Source organism: Harmonia axyridis, chromosome X (assembly GCF_914767665.1).
Source record: "Harmonia axyridis chromosome X, icHarAxyr1.1, whole genome shotgun sequence".
NCBI lineage: Eukaryota > Metazoa > Arthropoda > Insecta > Coleoptera > Coccinellidae > Harmonia > Harmonia axyridis.
The window spans coordinates 32,564,066-32,574,065 of NC_059508.1; the positions used below are offsets into that span (position 1 = coordinate 32,564,066).

The 10,000-nt window shown below is 41.6% G+C and overlaps 1 non-coding gene across 1 annotated transcript; it reads left to right on the forward strand.

The window, feature by feature from the left end:
- Nucleotides 1-3,440: 3,440 nt before the first annotated feature.
- LOC123687498 lies at nucleotides 3,441-3,559 on the forward strand. The gene has a single exon (XR_006749220.1). It is a non-coding gene; the product is annotated as a 5S ribosomal RNA (ribosomal RNA).
- Nucleotides 3,560-10,000: the final 6,441 nt, after the last annotated feature.

Here is a 10,000-nt window from a genome sequence, read left to right on the forward strand (position 1 = left end):
CAAAACACCGATCAAAAATGAGAAAGTTTCTAGAAACAATCCCTCGCCAAGGCGTCCATATATAATACGAACCCCCGGCTATCAACTAATTTCTTATACACATTCCATCTCGACCCTTCGCTATACATGTGAATATAACGACACGGTGATTCGAGATTCAACAATATTTGTCGCTCGGAACGAATTGAGTGGTTGCAAATTTTTTGTGAACATAACCCGCAACGGGCAGAGGATCACGATTTTAAGGTTGGTCGCTTAAAGGCCATTCGACTACAAAGAGACGAAGCGGACCGCGACCTCGCTGCATGAGGTTGACGAAAGCGACCCAAGATGCGAAAGCCGAAACCAACACACCTTGCCAGTAACCCAAACGCCGAGGTCGGATTCGGGTCTACCACTTACCAACTGAATATCATCCTAAAAAGAACTCCAAACAGTCTAGGACAGGACCCATTCTCCACCCCTTCTATATATGTCAGGAGAACCCCGGATTCCCCTCCAGACACGATTTAGCAAACTTTTCCCGATCGATCCGACCCACCGAGGCCGTTTCGACCGTTCGCCGCGCCTACTAGAGCTGATTTCTTCGGACTCCGATCAGAAAATCCGCCGATGCATGTCGTTAACACCTAGTCCGCCTCGTCCGATCGATCGAGGCCGTTTCGACCGTTCGCCGCGCCTACTAGAGCTGATTTCTTCGGACTCCGATCAGAAAATCCGCCGATGCATGTCGTTAACACCTAGTCCGCCTCGTCCGATCGATCTAGGCCGTCTCGAACCACCCATCGCGCATCGAAAGTCGCATCTCTCGAACTCCGATCCGGAAATCGGCCGATGCATCACGTTAACTATTTCTTATATATCTAATATAATATACATGGAGACGGTAAGAATTCTTTTAATCGAAGATATACATATACTTCTCATCAATATCCAAAAGCTTATCGAAAAATAAATTACTCAACTTTTACGTGAAGAATCGTTCACCCAAACCTTATCCCCTATATATGTCAGGAGAACCCAAGGTTCCCCTCCAGACACGATTTAGCAAACTTTTCCCGATCGATCCGACCCACCGAGGCCGTCTCGACCGTCCGCTGCGCCTACTAGGGCCGATTTCTTCGGACTCCGATCAGAAAATATACCGATGCATGTCGTTAACACCTAGTCCGCCTCGTCCGATCTATCTAAACAGTCTCGACGCACCCAACACTCTTTCAAAGTCGGATTACTCGGACTCAATCTGAAAATGGACCGATGCATGACGTCAACACTTAGCCCGCCTCGTCTGATCTATCTAAGCCATCTCGACCCACCCAACACGCCTTCCAAGTCGGATCACTCGGACTTCGATCTGAAAATCTCCGGACTCATTTTTATGAATATCCCCAGTCAGTAAGAACGTTATTTCGCCAATATATACCAACAATAAACCATATTCCAATAGCTGAACCAAAAATATAATTCCCGATCCAAACGTTCTGCATCGCCCAACGCGACCACCTTCCCTATATATGTCAGGAGAGCACAGGGTTCCCCTCCAGACAACACTTACGCTCTATCCCCGACTCTCGGTCGATCGATAGGCCAGGTCAGCGGTGTCTGTTTCGGCCGAAGCTCGGACTTTGGTCAAAATGTTCCGATACAAAATTTGAACCAAGATAGATACAGATATGATTCCTTCTTAAATATACGTTGATTATCGAACAGAATATGGTAAATATTTTGCGATGACCGAGGATTTCATGAATTTTTTTTTTTTTTCGAAAAAATTTTCTATTATCGGAATTTCCTCAAATTTCATTTGGTTGCCTCCTAATGCTTATTAAAAATGATAACCAACAATCAGAATCATTATTTATCATTTATTTCAATTTTTATAATGAAAAACGTTCACGTCCTTTCGCGCCTCTCGATCGTCGTTTACGTGATGCATCGGTCAGCCCTAGTTTACGTGGTGCATCGGTAAGATCGAGTTCACGTTCTGCATCGGTCTGCCCGAGTTTACGTGGTGCATCGGTAAGATCGAGATTACGTGGTGCATCGGTAAGATCGAGTTCACGTTCTGCATCGGTCTACCTGAGTTTACGTGGTGCATCGGTATGATCGAGTTTACGTTCTGCATCGGTGTGATCTAGTTTACGTTGTGCATCGGTAAGATCGAGATTACGTGAAGCATCGGTATGATCGAGTTTACGTTCTGCATCGGTCTGGACTCTGAGATATATTTTCGACGTGAAAATGTTCCGATACAACTTTTGAACCAGGATAGTTAGAGAGATGATTTTTTCTGGGATGTACGTTGATTGGGGAATGGATTGTGGAAAATAACTTGCCATGACCGAGGTGTTCTCGAATTTTTTTTTTTTTTCGAAAAATATTTTCTGATTTTGGATTTCACTCAAATTTGATTTCGTTGCCTTCTAATGTGTTCTAAAAGAGTAAATCAGTAATCAGAATCGAAAAATATTTTTCGGATTTTTTTTTTTTTGAAAAAAAATTTTCTGATTTTGGAATTTCCTCAAATTTGATTTGGTTGCCTTCTAATGTGTTTTTAAAGCGTAAATCAGTAATCAGAATCAATATTCATTGTCGACTTTAATTTTTATAAGGAAAAATGTTCACGTCCTTAAACGCCTCCCCATCATTAGCCCGAGTCCAAGTCGATGTCAGTCCCGAGCGGACGGTGTCAGATACTACCTATCGCCCCGGTCTGGACTTGGCGAGGTATTTCGACGTGAAATGTTCCGATACAACTTTTGAACCAGGATAGTTAGAGAGATGATTTCTTCTATGTTGTACGTTGATTGTGGAATGGATTGTGGGAAATAACTTGCCATGACCCAGGTGTTCTTGAATTTTTTTTTTTTTCGAAAAAAATTTTCTGATCTTGAAATTTCCTCAAATCTGATTGCGTTGCCTTCTAATGTGTACTAAAAGAGTAAATCAGTAATCAGAATCAATATTCATTGTCGACTTTAATTTTTATAAGGAAAAATGTTCACGTCCTTAAACGCCTCTCCATCGTTACCCCGACTCCAAGACGATGTTAGACCGGAGCGGACGGTGTCAAATGCGACCGATCTCCCCGGTCTGGACTTAGCGAGATATTCCGACGTGAAATGTTCCGATACAAAAATTTAACTGTGATAGTTAGAGAGATGGTTCCTTTTGTGATGTACGTTGATTGTGTAATAGAATATGGAAATAAACTTGAGATGACCGAGGTCTTCTGGGATTTTTTTTTTTTTTCGAAAAATATTTTTCGATTTCGGAAATCCCTCAAATTTCATTGAGATATGTCCTAATGTGTTCTTAAAACTTAAATCAACAATCAGAATTAATATCCAAAAGTTATTTCATTTTTTATAAGGAAAAACGTTCACGTCCTTTCCGCTCCCAAAAAGTGAGATATCATAGAAAATATCGCTATATTTGTTGTTTACGGCCATACCACGCTGAAATTGCCAGTTCTCGTCAGAACACTGAAGCCAAGCAGCGTCGGGCGCGGTTAGTACTTGGATGGGTGACCGCTTGGGAACACCGCGTGCTGTAAGCTTTTTTTTTACGTTCTGCATCGGTCTGCCGAGATAACGTGGTGCATCGGTATGATCGAGTTTACGTTCTGCATCGGTAAGATCGAGATTACGTGATGCATCGGTAAGATTGAGATTACGTGGTGCATCGGTAAGATCGAGTTTACGTGGTGCATCGGTAAGATCCAATTCACGTTCTGCATCGGTAAGATCCAGTTCACGTGGTGCATCGGTAAGATCGAGTTTACGTGGTGCATCGGTAAGATCGAGTTTACGTGGTGCATCGGTAAGATCCAATTCACGTTCTGCATCGGTAAGATCCAGTTCACGTGGTGCATCGGTAAGATTGAGATTACGTGGTGCATCGGTAAGATCGAGTTTACGTGGTGCATCGGTAAGATCCAATTCACGTTCTGCATCGGTAAGATCCAGTTCACGTGGTGCATCGGTAAGATTGAGATTACGTGGTGCATCGGTAAGATCGAGTTTACGTGGTGCATCGGTAAGATCCAATTCACGTTCTGCATCGGTAAGATCCAGTTCACGTGGTGCATCGGTAAGATCGAGATTACGTGGTGCATCGGTAAGATCGAGTTTACGTGGTGCATCGGTAAGATCCAATTCACGTTCTGCATCGGTAAGATCCAGTTCACGTGGTGCATCGGTAAGATTGAGATTACGTGGTGCATCGGTAAGATCCAGTTCACGTGGTGCATCGGTAAGATGGAGATTACGTGGTGCATCGGTAAGATCGAGATTACGTGGTGCATCGGTAAGATCTACTTTACGTTCTGCATCGGTCTGCCCTTGTTTACGTGGTGCATCGGTAAGATCGAGATTACGTGAAGCATCGGTATGATCGAGTTTACGTTCTGCATCGGTCTGCCCGATATTACGTGGTGCATCGGTCTGCCCTAGTTTACGTGGTGCATCGGTTTGGACTTAGAGATATATTTTCGACGTGAAAATGTTCCGATACAACTTTTGAACCAGGATAGTTAGAGAGATGATTTTTTCTGGGATGTACGTGGATCGGGGAATGGATTGTGGGAAATAACTTGCCATGACCGAGGTGTCCTCGAATTTTTTTTTTTTTCGAAAAAAATTTTCTGATTGTGGAATTTTCTCAAATTTGATTTGGTTGCCTCCTAATGTGTTCTAAAAGAGTAAATCAGTAATCGGAATCGAAAAATATTTTTCGGATTTTTTTTTTTTTCGAAAAAAATTTTCTGATCGTGGAATTTCCTCAAATTCGATTTGGTTGCCTTCTAATGTGTTTTTAAAGCGTAAATCAGTAATCAGAATCAATATTCATTGTCGACTTTAATTTTTATAAGGAAAAATGTTCACGTCCTTAAACGCCTCCCCATCATCAGCCCGAGTCCAAGTCGATGTCAGTCCCGAGCGGACGGTGTCAGATACTACCTATCGCCGAGGTCTGGACTTGGCGAGATATTACGACGTGAAATGTTCCGATACAACTTTTGAACCAGGATAGTTAGAGAGATGATTTCTTCTATGTTGTACGTTGATTGTGGAATGAAATACGGAAAATAACTCGCCATGACCGAGGTGATTACGATTTTTTTTTTTTTTCGAAAAAAATTTTCTGATCGTGGAATTTTCTCAAATTTGATTTGGTTGCCTCCTTATATGTTCTAGTAGCGATAATCAACAATCAGAATCAAAATCCATGGTCGGGTTTGATTTTTATAAGGAAAAATGTTCACGTCCTTTTTTACAACCCCGACTCATTGACGATGTTAGAACCGAGCCGGCGGTGTCAGATACGACCGATCGCCCCGGTCCCGATCGTCATTTACGTTGTGCATCGGTCTGCCCGAGATTACGTGGTGCATCGGTATGATCGAGTTTACGTGGTGCATCGGTAAGATCCAATTCACGTTCTGCATCGGTAAGATCCAATTCACGTTCTGCATCGGTAAGATCCAGTTCACGTGGTGCATCGGTAAGATGGAGATTACGTGGTGCATCGGTAAGATCGAGATTACGTGGTGCATCGGTAAGATCTACTTTACGTTCTGCATCGGTCTGCCCTTGTTTACGTGGTGCATCGGTAAGATCGAGATTACGTGAAGCATCGGTATGATCGAGTTTACGTTCTGCATCGGTCTGCCCGATATTACGTGGTGCATCGGTCTGCCCTAGTTTACGTGGTGCATCGGTTTGGACTTAGAGATATATTTTCGACGTGAAAATGTTCCGATACAACTTTTGAACCAGGATAGTTAGAGAGATGATTTTTTCTGGGATGTACGTGGATCGGGGAATGGATTGTGGGAAATAACTTGCCATGACCGAGGTGTCCTCGAATTTTTTTTTTTTTCGAAAAAAATTTTCTGATTGTGGAATTTTCTCAAATTTGATTTGGTTGCCTCCTAATGTGTTCTAAAAGAGTAAATCAGTAATCGGAATCGAAAAATATTTTTCGGATTTTTTTTTTTTTCGAAAAAAATTTTCTGATCGTGGAATTTCCTCAAATTCGATTTGGTTGCCTTCTAATGTGTTTTTAAAGCGTAAATCAGTAATCAGAATCAATATTCATTGTCGACTTTAATTTTTATAAGGAAAAATGTTCACGTCCTTAAACGCCTCCCCATCATCAGCCCGAGTCCAAGTCGATGTCAGTCCCGAGCGGACGGTGTCAGATACTACCTATCGCCGAGGTCTGGACTTGGCGAGATATTACGACGTGAAATGTTCCGATACAACTTTTGAACCAGGATAGTTAGAGAGATGATTTCTTCTATGTTGTACGTTGATTGTGGAATGAAATACGGAAAATAACTCGCCATGACCGAGGTGATTACGATTTTTTTTTTTTTTCGAAAAAAATTTTCTGATCGTGGAATTTTCTCAAATTTGATTTGGTTGCCTCCTTATATGTTCTAGTAGCGATAATCAACAATCAGAATCAAAATCCATGGTCGGGTTTGATTTTTATAAGGAAAAATGTTCACGTCCTTTTTTACAACCCCGACTCATTGACGATGTTAGAACCGAGCCGGCGGTGTCAGATACGACCGATCGCCCCGGTCCCGATCGTCATTTACGTTGTGCATCGGTCTGCCCGAGATTACGTGGTGCATCGGTATGATCGAGTTTACGTGGTGCATCGGTAAGATCCAATTCACGTTCTGCATCGGTAAGATCCAATTCACGTTCTGCATCGGTAAGATCCAGTTCACGTGGTGCATCGGTAAGATGGAGATTACGTGGTGCATCGGTAAGATCGAGATTACGTGGTGCATCGGTAAGATCTACTTTACGTTCTGCATCGGTCTGCCCTTGTTTACGTGGTGCATCGGTAAGATCGAGATTACGTGAAGCATCGGTATGATCGAGTTTACGTTCTGCATCGGTCTGCCCGATATTACGTGGTGCATCGGTCTGCCCTAGTTTACGTGGTGCATCGGTTTGGACTTAGAGATATATTTTCGACGTGAAAATGTTCCGATACAACTTTTGAACCAGGATAGTTAGAGAGATGATTTTTTCTGGGATGTACGTGGATCGGGGAATGGATTGTGGGAAATAACTTGCCATGACCGAGGTGTCCTCGAATTTTTTTTTTTTTCGAAAAAAATTTTCTGATTGTGGAATTTTCTCAAATTTGATTTGGTTGCCTCCTAATGTGTTCTAAAAGAGTAAATCAGTAATCGGAATCGAAAAATATTTTTCGGATTTTTTTTTTTTTCGAAAAAAATTTTCTGATCATGGAATTTCCTCAAATTCGATTTGGTTGCCTTCTAATGTGTTTTTAAAGCGTAAATCAGTAATCAGAATCAATATTCATTGTCGACTTTAATTTTTATAAGGAAAAATGTTCACGTCCTTAAACGCCTCCCCATCATCAGCCCGAGTCCAAGTCGATGTCAGTCCCGAGCGGACGGTGTCAGATACTACCTATCGCCGAGGTCTGGACTTGGCGAGATATTACGACGTGAAATGTTCCGATACAACTTTTGAACCAGGATAGTTAGAGAGATGATTTCTTCTATGTTGTACGTTGATTGTGGAATGAAATACGGAAAATAACTCGCCATGACCGAGGTGATTACGATTTTTTTTTTTTTTCGAAAAAAATTTTCTGATCGTGGAATTTTCTCAAATTTGATTTGGTTGCCTCCTTATATGTTCTAGTAGCGATAATCAACAATCAGAATCAAAATCCATGGTCGGGTTTGATTTTTATAAGGAAAAATGTTCACGTCCTTTTTTACAACCCCGACTCATTGACGATGTTAGAACCGAGCCGGCGGTGTCAGATACGACCGATCGCCCCGGTCCCGATCGTCATTTACGTTGTGCATCGGTCTGCCCGAGATTACGTGGTGCATCGGTATGATCGAGTTTACGTGGTGCATCGGTAAGATCCAATTCACGTTCTGCATCGGTAAGATCCAATTCACGTTCTGCATCGGTAAGATCCAGTTCACGTGGTGCATCGGTAAGATGGAGATTACGTGGTGCATCGGTAAGATCGAGATTACGTGGTGCATCGGTAAGATCTACTTTACGTTCTGCATCGGTCTGCCCTTGTTTACGTGGTGCATCGGTAAGATCGAGATTACGTGAAGCATCGGTATGATCGAGTTTACGTTCTGCATCGGTCTGCCCGATATTACGTGGTGCATCGGTCTGCCCTAGTTTACGTGGTGCATCGGTTTGGACTTAGAGATATATTTTCGACGTGAAAATGTTCCGATACAACTTTTGAACCAGGATAGTTAGAGAGATGATTTTTTCTGGGATGTACGTGGATCGGGGAATGGATTGTGGGAAATAACTTGCCATGACCGAGGTGTCCTCGAATTTTTTTTTTTTTCGAAAAAAATTTTCTGATTGTGGAATTTTCTCAAATTTGATTTGGTTGCCTCCTAATGTGTTCTAAAAGAGTAAATCAGTAATCGGAATCGAAAAATATTTTTCGGATTTTTTTTTTTTTCGAAAAAAATTTTCTGATCGTGGAATTTCCTCAAATTCGATTTGGTTGCCTTCTAATGTGTTTTTAAAGCGTAAATCAGTAATCAGAATCAATATTCATTGTCGACTTTAATTTTTATAAGGAAAAATGTTCACGTCCTTAAACGCCTCCCCATCATCAGCCCGAGTCCAAGTCGATGTCAGTCCCGAGCGGACGGTGTCAGATACTACCTATCGCCGAGGTCTGGACTTGGCGAGATATTACGACGTGAAATGTTCCGATACAACTTTTGAACCAGGATAGTTAGAGAGATGATTTCTTCTATGTTGTACGTTGATTGTGGAATGAAATACGGAAAATAACTCGCCATGACCGAGGTGATTACGATTTTTTTTTTTTTTCGAAAAAAATTTTCTGATCGTGGAATTTTCTCAAATTTGATTTGGTTGCCTCCTTATATGTTCTAGTAGCGATAATCAACAATCAGAATCAAAATCCATGGTCGGGTTTGATTTTTATAAGGAAAAATGTTCACGTCCTTTTTTACAACCCCGACTCATTGACGATGTTAGAACCGAGCCGGCGGTGTCAGATACGACCGATCGCCCCGGTCCCGATCGTCATTTACGTTGTGCATCGGTCTGCCCGAGATTACGTGGTGCATCGGTCTGGACTTAGAGATATATTTTCGACGTGAAAATGTTCCGATACAACTTTTGAACTAGGATAGTTAGAGAGATGATTTTTTCTGGGATGTACGTTGATTGGGGAATGGATTGTGGGAAATAACTTGCCATGACCGAGGTGTTCTCGAATTTTTTTTTTTTTTTCGAAAAAAATTTTCTGATTGTGGAATTTTCTCAAATTTGATTTGGTTGCCTCCTAATGTGTTCTAATAGCGATAATCAACAATCAGAATCAAAATCCATGGTCGGGTTTGATTTTTATAAGGAATAATGTTCACGTCCTTTTTCGCCTATGTTCTTTTTCGACGTGAAAAGTTCCGATACAACTTTTGAACCAGGATAGTTAGAGAGATGATTTTTTCTGGGATGTATGTTGATTGACGTACGAAACTTGGAAAAAAAATAGAAAAGACCGAGGTACTCTAGAAAAAAAATTTATTGAAAATATTTTTTTGATTTCGGAATTAATTCGAAATTCATTCAGATGTCTTCTATCAATATCGCGAAAGAAAAATCAATAATCAGAATCGATATTCATCTAAGATTATTTCCTTTTGGATTGTGTTAACATTCGGTACGATCTTGTCTACGTGATGCATCGGTTTGTTTCTCGGCTCTTGTGAGCAAGTTGGACACTCGAGACGGCCTCCATCGATCGGATTAGGCGGGCTTTAATGTTAACGTGCTGCATCGGTGTGATCTTGTTTACGTCATGCATCGGTATAGCTTTAAATCGCGCCGTAAAGTCGTTCACGTCATGCATCGGTATCTTAAATCGCGCCGAAAAGTCGTTCACGTCATGCATCGGTATCTTAAATCGCGCCGTAAAG